Consider the following 9379-nt stretch of genomic DNA (forward strand, 5'->3'; position numbering starts at 1 on the left):
TTATTCTGGAAATTATCAAGTCAGTTAGGAACCAAGATGCTTGTTCTAAAAATATTCTGCTACTCAGCATGCAAAATGTAACATTAAAAATAAAAACAAAAAGGAATTGCAACTAACTTCACTGAAGATTATTGACAGACTGGCTGCAGTTCTTCTACAGCTTGAGTACACGGTAATGGCACCATTTCAAGTCCTCAGCTCATTGGTCTCATTTTCAGGGCAGTGAGTATTTTTTTAAAAAATTGTTTCCATTGTTGCATTCATTTGCTCAAGAGCTACAATATTTGGAAACATATTTTTAATTGCAGTTAGAAGTTTTTATGTACAAATTTTGTAGGCATTGGGCTTCTGCTTTTAAAACAGCCTCAGAACACTTTATTTTTCTTCTGATTTGTCTGTATCTTTATCTATCTGTTTTTTCTTCAGTGGTGCTTTTCTTTATCCCTTGGGGGATGCTCATCAGGTTTCTTTTTTTTTCTTTTTACATTAAAAAAAAATGAGATGGGGTCTTGCTCTGCCATCCAGACTGTAGTGCAGTGGTGCAATCATAGCTCATTGCAGCCTCAAGCTCCTGGGCTCAAGAGATTCTCCCATCTCAACCTCCTGAGTAGCTGAGACCACAGGTGTGAGCCACCATATCTAGCTAAATTTTTACATTTTTTTTAGAGATGGTGTCTCCTTATTTGCCCAGGCTGGTCTTGAACTCCTGACTTCAAACGATTCTCCTGTCTCAGCTTCCCAAAGTGCTGGGATTACAGGCATAAGCCACCACCCCTGGCTAGCTTGTTAGAATTCTGATTGAGGTCCACTGGTATATTTTTTCTTCTATCCATCCCTATGCGATGGAATACGTCTACTTGTTAAATTTCTGTCTACGTAAATTTTCTATACAGGGTTGGCCAACCTCACTTACCAGGTAGAGGTAATTGGCACCTCCAGCATATTTCTGGAAGTGGACTTAGAGAACTAATAATAACTGATGGCCTTGTAAACATAACACCTTCATGATAAACACCAGGCTATTTTGTGAAACAATGACCACTAACTTCTTTTCTGGGATATTTATCTCTAGGCTTAACCTTAATCTTTCACTCTAATCATCTTAATACATAAAATCTATCTAATTGTGTGTTTTATTCATACCATTCTTTACAAATTATACACACAGTGTTTGCTTTAAATTTCACATTGTCTTTGCTACCATTATTCAAGTATATGATCAACGCCTAGGAAAGTTTAAAAGAAGCCAAATCGAAAGAATACATGAGGTCTAAATAATTATTATAAATTCAATAAATATAAATATTTAAATGCAAATGTATGGCTGTTTTGGGGAGAGTATGCAGAATATACAAATTTCAATAATAATAGCAAGCTGGATTTAATCTCACATCAAACAGGAAAATATTGAAAAGGATTCTAGGAAAAAAGAAAAAGAGGCAAGTGTAGTTCCTTATTTCATATTAGGAAGAAATTAAATATTATTTGATTTTTCTCTTAAATTTTGCAATCACAACATAGGCTCAAGTATGTATGATGGGAGGGTGCACTGAATCCACCCACCCCAATTTACCTCCAGACACAAAACCCATACTTAATAAGCAAGAAATAAAAGCTAACGAACTGTGAAAATTGTTTCTTTTATGCTTGCAGAAACCTGTGGACTTGAGCTTACCATGGGCAGGTTGTGAAAGAGGAAGTGAACGGTGAATATGTGCACCCTGAAGAGTTCAGGAAAGAAATTAGGGAAAATAGCTGATCCCCGTGACTAAAGGGATTTCAAAGAGAGAAGTCCTGTGGAAAGAGAGTTGTTCAAGCAGAATTTGTTAAAATGTTGGTTGTTACCGTTGCAATGTAATACTTTTTTTCACCTCACCATAAAATATTAAATGAAATTTATATTCCTTGTCAAAGTACTTCTGGATCTAAAGCTATACTTTTGAGGAGATATTCAGGTGGGCAAAAGTGGCACAACAAAAGTAGGCCCCCAAACATGTATGGTACTTTTAAACTTAATTGTAAAATTAACAGCAAAATATTAGAAAAAAATTAAAGCAAATAATATGTAACCTGTAGGAGACAGAAAAGAAAACAAACCTTAAGGAAGCATAAAAAAAGATGATGGCATATAAATAAGTCTAAGTGTATCACTTAAGGTAACAGGCAATAAACAGGTTAAAAATTCTAATGCTGGATGCTCGTGCCTGTAATCCAACACTTTCGGAGGCAGAGGTGGGAGGATTGCTTGAGGCCAGGAGTTCCCAAACAGCCAGGGCAACAAGCAAGACTCCATTTCTCCAAAAAAAAAACAAACAAAAAAGCCAGTTGGTGTCTGCCAGTAGTCCAAGCTACTCAGGAGACTGAAGTGGCAGGATTGTTAGAGTCCAGGAGTTCAAGGCTATAGCAAGCTCTGCTTGCACCACTGCACTCCAGCCTGAGTGACAGAGTGAGACCCTGTCTCAATAAACAAAACAAAACTGTGCTAAGATCCTTAAGTGATTTATGAAAACAAAACCTAAACAGTGATACAAAAAAATGTAAACAAAAATGATACATAAACAAAAGTTAAACAGAAATACATTGGAGTTAGCAATAATAGAATCAAAAGCACAGAGGAGTAAAATGGAGAGAGTGGGCCATTTGGAAAGGCTGTTATGCACAGTCTACAATTATATGATAAGTAGCTAGCTTGTAATCAAAATATGTAAATAAAAACATTAGAAATGAATGGAGCATAATGATCACAATACTACTACAAATAAAACTAAAGCTATAGACCATATTATGTGCCAGGCACCATGCCAATTTCTATAGCTCCATTACCTCTTAAGCTAAGTTGGGAGTCATTATCTTTGTTTCATAAATGAGACACTAAAGTTTAGAGACATGCACTAACTTGACCGAGGTGACACAGCTGGTAAGTACAAAACCAAGTTTTAAAACAGGCAGGCTGACTCTTCATCCACATGATTAACCTTGACAAAATGTAGCAGGGGTATTTTAAAAGGAGAGTTTAGCCTAACCCAAAACTTTAATGTTTTAGGTAAATAAAAATAAATACTATGACAGAGGACTGTTATTACAATTTTTTAATACAGTTTATTTTCCGCATACAAAGAAAAAAAACCCTCACCTTTTCAAGAATCCATGAGGCATTTACAGAATGGGTCCAATACTGAGCCCAAAATTTAATATTAAGAAACAGATATTTAGCAAGCCATATTTACTCATAATAGAATTTAAAAAATTAAAAGGGTTCAATTATATAAAGAAGTCAGCAAGTCTTCCTAAACTCAATCTATTATAAAAAATATAACACAAACCCTAAATAAGAGGTAAAGTCTTAGGAAGAATTATATATAATTCAATGATAAAGCAATACATTCAACATTGATATGCAGTGAAATAAGTACTTTCAGTAAAATTCACATGTAATAGTCCGTTTTCACGCTGCTGATAAAGACATGCCCGAGACTGGGAAGAAAAAGAGGTTTAATTGGACTTACAGTTCCACATGGCTGGGGAGGCCTCAGAATCATGGCGGGAGGCAAAAGGCACTTTTTACATGGCAAGAGAAAATGAGGAAGCAGCAAAAGCGGAAACCCCTGATAAACCCATCAGATTTCGTGAGACTTAGTCGCTCTCATAAGAATAGTATGGGAAAGACCAGACCCCATGATTCAGTTACCTCCCCCTGAGTCTTTCCCACAACATATGGGAATTCTGGGAGCTACAATTCAAGTTGAGATTTGGGTGGGGACACAGCCAAACCATATCAACATGTTAAGACTTTCCTTATTTAATAAGAAAAAAAAAACAACAACAAAAAAAATCACAGCATTGAGCTATTTCTTCTAAGAGAGAAATGAAAAAAACTTAAAGACCAAGGAAATACAGAAAGGAAAAAGAAAATTAATAAATTAGAAAACAAGAATACAAGATGATGAATAATATAAATTGATTATTTAAAATTATGAAAATATGCACAAATTTTTGAAGGGTAAGTAAAATGAGAAAAACCAAATTAAGAATGATACTGGAGATAGAATAATACTCTATTTAAACATTTCTGAAAACATATAATCAAAATTGTTACAAAATAAATAGAAATACATATGTTGGATTCTCAGACTCCCAGTCTGTAAAGGAGTTTTTGCTTTTATTTTTTTAGAGACAGGGTCTCACTATGTAGCACAGTGTGGTTTTGCAGACTATCAGGAAACAGGTAAATTTTGTGTTATGTAACTGAGAATTAATATCAAAAAGTTGAAAAAATCCCCAATAATATAAATCCTCACAATAACTGCAAAAAAGCAACAAACAGTCCACAGTTTAAGAACATATATATATATATATATACTGTAAACGTTTATCTGTATTCTTTTGTGTGTGTGTGTGTGTGTTTACTGTGTTTGTCAGATATTACCAGAAAGTTTTTCAACTTGATAGTCTCATTTAGCTTAATAACATGAAAGTTACCCTTGTGTACATATATACATACAGGCTAAAACTCCAAAATACATTAGCATTTTAAAGCATGACCAAGACAGATGTATCCTTGGTGCTCTGGAATGTCCTTCCTCACTCTGGCAGTAGTTTAGGAGACTCCAGCTCAGCAAGTGTGAGCTGGAGAACACAGGACCCCTGACCAACACAAGGCTGAGCTCCAAAGGCTCCCGTTTCCTGATGAAATCCTTTTCTACCCCTTTTGTGTCCGTTTGTGGCATAGCCCATTGGGTATTCCCAGTCCCTCTTGAACTCGTTTATAAATATGTAAAGCAGCCGGCAGTTGAGACCCTCTCTTGGAGCCTTTCCTATGATGTCTCCTGCCCACGTGCACCTCTCAGCAGGAGGAGTCAGGGTGTTTTGCTGCTTCTCTGCTTCTAAGTGTCCACTCCTCCCCAGCACTGTCAGTCCACGCTCCACTGCATAACAGAAAAATTAGTAAATTGTCCGCAATACTCGAGAGTTTATCATACGAATGCTAAGATACTTTATTTTTAGAAAATACTTTTGAGACAGAGTTTCATTCTATTACCCAGGCTGGAATGCAGTGGCATGATCTTGGCTCAGCGCAACCTCCACTTCCTGTGCTCAGGTGATCCTCCTACCTCAGCCTTTCAAGCTGCTGGGACTACAGACATGTGCCACCCTGCCCAGCTAATTTTTTGTAAAGAAAATACCTTTTTTTTTTTTTTTTAAGAGACAAGTTCTCATTATGTCCTCCAGGATGAGTGCAATGGCACAGTCATACCTCACTGCAGCCTCAAAATCCTAGGCTTAAGCCGTCCTCCCACCATAGCCTCCCAAAGTACTGAGATCACAGGCATGAGCCACCCTGCCTGGCCAGAAAAATACATTTTAAGAAGCTAATTTAACCCATTTATGCCTGAGGTTGCAATTTTTTGAATTTGAAAAATCAGACCTTGGTGATGACCTTGAGCAGTAGGATATAAATAACTCCCACATGCTTAGTGTTCCAATAATGGAACGCTAGGCATAGGTGGGTTTAAGCTGAAAGAATAATCTCAAGACATGCCAAAATGATATTTGATAAATTTCAAAGCCTACTGACAAAGATATATCAGGATCCAGGGATTTTCTCCATATAATAAATCATTTATAAATCACAGTGAAGTCAACATCCTCATAGTGAAACATGAAACTCTCCTATGTAAAATTAGTGATAAGGCAGGGATGCTCACTGCTGTTAGCGTTATTTGCATTTCTACAGGAAACATTAACCTATATGAAGCAGAAAAAAATTATGATTATTTGCCAATAACATTATTTTGTAAAAAATTATACATTTCAAATTCTTTAATTCAGCCTTGACTAGAATTAAAGTAAACATTAGAAATCACACAATTTTTAACAGCCAAATCTTTGAGAGATTTATGCACTCTGACCTACCAACCCCAATATTTAGGAATACAAAGAATTGAATTGGCTATTACATTTTGTAATATGCGTAAGAAAAAACAGTGGCAAGGCATGGTGGCTCACACCTATAATCCCAGCACTTTGGAAGACTAAGGCAGGAGGACTGCTTGTGGCCAGAAGTTTGAGACCAGCTGGCCACCACAGAAAGACCCTGTCTCTACAAAAAAAGAACCAGGTATGGTGGTGTGTGCCTATAGTCCCAGTTGTTGGGAGGCTGAGGCAAAAGGATCACTTGAGTTCAGGAGGTTGAGTCTGCAGTGAGTTGTGATTGTGTCACTGCATTATAGCCTGGGCAACAAAGCAAGACCCTGTCTCTAAATAAATAAATAAGTAGAAGAGAAAAAGAGCTGGAAATGATTCAGACACACCTACCCTGAAGTTTGGGGTAAAGTTCCTTTCTGGCCTATTTTTATTTATTCTATATCTTTTTAGAAATATATGTTTTCTAATTTTTAAAGTTGACACATAAGAATTGCTCATGTCACCTGTAATTCCAGCACTTTGGGAGGCCAAGGCAGGCAGATCACTTGAGGTCAGGAGTTAGAGACCAGCCTGGCCGACAGGGTGAAACCCTGTCTCAACAAAAAATGCAAAAATTAGCCAGGCATGGTGGCACGTGCCTATAATCCCAGCTACTCGGGAAGCTGAGGCAGGAGAATCGCTTGAACCTGGGAGGCGGAGGCTGCAATGAGTGGAGATTGTACCACTGCACTCCAGCCTGGGGGACAGAGGGAGACTCAGTCTAAAAAAAAAAAGAACTGTGCATGTTTATGGAATACATCATTACGTTTCAATCCGTAAAGTATATAGTGAGCAAATTGGGGTAATTTGCATATCCAACACCTCAAATATTTATGATTTCCTTGTGTTGTGAATATTTAATATCTTTTCTTCTAGCTATTTGAAAATATATAATAAATTATTGTCATCAGAATATTGAAGCATGACTAGTTTGTTTGCAAGAAGCTTTCCTGCGAGAGTCTACTCGTAATTTAAGTGATGACTATCACAGAACTATTGACTTTGAAACTGTAAGACTCTCTCAATTATTTGCTATGAGAAAATGTTTTGTTTTTATTATATTTGTGTCATATGAAGGTAAAATTTCAATATTTAACACATACTTTAGCTTTAATAATCTTGTTATGATGAATTCATGAACTACAGAACAGGAAAACTAAATGGTGATTATAGCAGTAACATTTAAAAAATACAAAGCAGAATCTCAGAAATTTGTGTAAAATTCTTAGCACTGATAAGAATTCTGAAAGTCTTGAGGTGGTAGTGAGCTAAGATCAAAATTAAATAAAATTAAAATTTAAGAGAGTTCTGAAAGTCAGGTACAAGAAATTAAATGTATTTAAAAAGTATTTCTAATTAGCCGGGCATGGTGGCGCGTGCCTGTAATCCCAGTTAGGAGGCTGAGGCAGGAGAATTGCTTGAACTCCCGAGGTGGAGGTTGCAGTGAGCCAGGATCACGCCACTGCACTCCAGCCTGGGTGACAGAGTGAGACTCTGTCTCAAAAAAAAAAAAAAAAAAAAAAAAAACCAAATAAATAAAAAGTATTTCTACATACTGGATGTTATGGAGTTCGTGTTTGTGTTTTCCTTCAATTCTTATGTTGAAACCCTGACCCCTAATAGGATGGTACTAGGAGGTGGAACCTTTGGGAAGTGAGCAGGTCATGTGGTTGGAGGCTCCCTGAATGAGATTAGTGCCCTTATGAGAAGAGACAATAGATCTCTTGTTTCCTCTATTTCTGCAATCTGCTATGTGAAGACACAGAAGAAGATGCCCAACTGCAAACCAGGAAGGAGGCCCTCATAGATACTGCACCTGCCTTGATCTTGGACTTCCCAGCTTTCCAGAACTAAGAGAAATAAACTTTTGCTCTTCAAACCACTCAGTCTATGGTAATTTATTATAGCAGCCTGAACTAAGACAGCAGGTATATACAGTAAAAAATTATTTTTAAATTTCCATTCTTATAGTAGTTGCCATAAATACCTAATATCTAGAATTAACCTTAAAAGGATATATTCAGGACCCAACAGACAAAAATAGAAACATTTTTAAAATGTTATTGATGAAAATAAAAGAATTGAGTAAATGGAGAGGCAAACATGTTCTTAAATGGTAAGTTTAAATAATTGAAAATTTTCCCAGGCTAATTTTTAGATGGACATCCCAAAGTTTGTTTGTTTCTCTGAAATTTGACAAAATATTATATAATATTTTTATTTTGGTCAAATAATAAAATGGCATAAATACCCAAGGACATTTCTGAGACAAGGTCTCACTGGAGTGCAGATCATGGCTCACTTCAGCCTTGACCTCCTAGTATCAAGCCATCCTCCACTTCAACCTCCTGAGAAGCTGAGACTACAGATGTGAGCCACCATGCCCAACCAAGGAAGTTCCAAAAAAGAGAAGTAAGGCAAGATGTGAACAACATTATAAAACTATAATAATTAAAATGACTTCATACTAGAACCAAAATCATCACACAGATCAATGGAATAGAATAAAAGGTACCAAAACAGTATCTATATATACACATTTATTATTTGGGTAAAGAAGTCACTTCAAATTACTGAGTGTTAAAAAAAAAAATGCCGCTAGGACAATTGATTAACCAAAAAGAAGAAATTAAAAACTTCATTATGTTAAGAAAAATTTTCAGTTAGGTTAAAATGTTAAAGTAAAAATAAAAATGTAGAATCTATAAAAGCAAAGCAAATTACTTAAGTTATTTTAGAGCAGGAATTTTCTGAGCATAGGGCAATGGATGAGATTTGAACACATGAAAATAAAAAAAAGTCAAGTGAAAAATAAAATGTAAAAAATATATGTGACAAATATGACAGTTAATATACAATGAGGTTCAGCTAAAAGAACACCTCAAAAATGTAGAACAGAGGTTTCACATATCTCAAGTTGCTAATAAAAATAATAAAAATATTCAACTTGAATATAAAGCAAAAAATACAAATTATATACCATAAAATACAAATTATAAACAGAAATTATATATTATATTTTCCCTATCATAATAGAGAATTGGCAATGCTGTATATTCTATGATGCCTTTAAAAGGCACTCATATACTGCTGCTGTCAGAAAAATTGGTACAGACCTTCAGAAAATACATAACTAAACCTGTGAAGACATTAAAATAAGTTTATATCATTTGATTTGGTGATTTTGGTTTGAAGAATTGAAAATAAGTATATAGTCAAATAAAGATTGATGTATCAAGTTCATTACAGCATTGTTTATAATAGTTGGAGTAAATGAACAACATTAGTAAAATGGATAAATCATGGTATCTCTAGATGGTTGATTGTTACAAACCATAAACATTTGACATGGTTCCACAATCATAAAGTCATATGTAAAAGTCAAGATGTATAATTGTGTATAGAACTTAATTTC

The sequence above is a fragment of the Pongo abelii genome, chromosome 7 (genome assembly GCF_028885655.2).
Source record: "Pongo abelii isolate AG06213 chromosome 7, NHGRI_mPonAbe1-v2.0_pri, whole genome shotgun sequence".
NCBI lineage: Eukaryota > Metazoa > Chordata > Mammalia > Primates > Hominidae > Pongo > Pongo abelii.